A 767-nucleotide genomic window follows, 5' to 3' on the forward strand; every position below is an offset into this window, starting at 1 on the left:
AAAACTAAAAAACAAAATAAAAAAGAAACTGCAAAATAAATTTTTTTTATTTAAATTACAACATTTTTTTATTAAAAATGAAAATCAAATTAAATTAATTAAAATATTTTTTTATATATTGAAAACACTTAAGTGACGAAATATTTCGTCGCTTAAGTTGGAAATGTTCGTCGCATAAGTCTATGCGACGAATTTTTTTTCGTCGCTTAGGAGGCACTTATGCGACGAAATCTCTGTTCGTCGCTTAAGTTTAGCGATGAAACGTAATTCGTAGCTTAAGAGGAACATAAGCGACGAATATATATATATATACACGGAGCCGTTAAGAAGCGGATGTCCGCACTCGGCTTAAAGTGCTGACGTTCGTCCATTCTCCACCCTCCGACGTCGACGACCGCGCGCCTCCACCCCAGATGACTCCAGTAGCGTCCCCGACCACTTTCTCTCCCCGGTGAGTCTGTTCTTTTCCAGTTTTCCGGCGAGAATGATCTTGTTTGAAGTTTTGGGTGATCTCGCCAGAAAACTGGAAAAGAACGGACTAGTCGGGGAGGGAAAATGGTCGGGGACGCTGCTGGAGTCTTTTGGGGTAGAGGCGCGCCGTCGTCGGCACCGGAGGATGGAGAACGGAGGGACGTCCGCACTTTAAGGTCAGTGCGGACGTCCGCACTTTAAGGCCGATGCGGACGTCCGCTCTCGATCTTGCCTGTATACACACACACACACACACACACACACACACACACACACATATATATATATATACGGAG

Source organism: Fragaria vesca, linkage group LG2, assembly GCF_000184155.1.
Source record: "Fragaria vesca subsp. vesca linkage group LG2, FraVesHawaii_1.0, whole genome shotgun sequence".
Taxonomy (NCBI): Eukaryota; Viridiplantae; Streptophyta; class Magnoliopsida; order Rosales; family Rosaceae; genus Fragaria; species Fragaria vesca.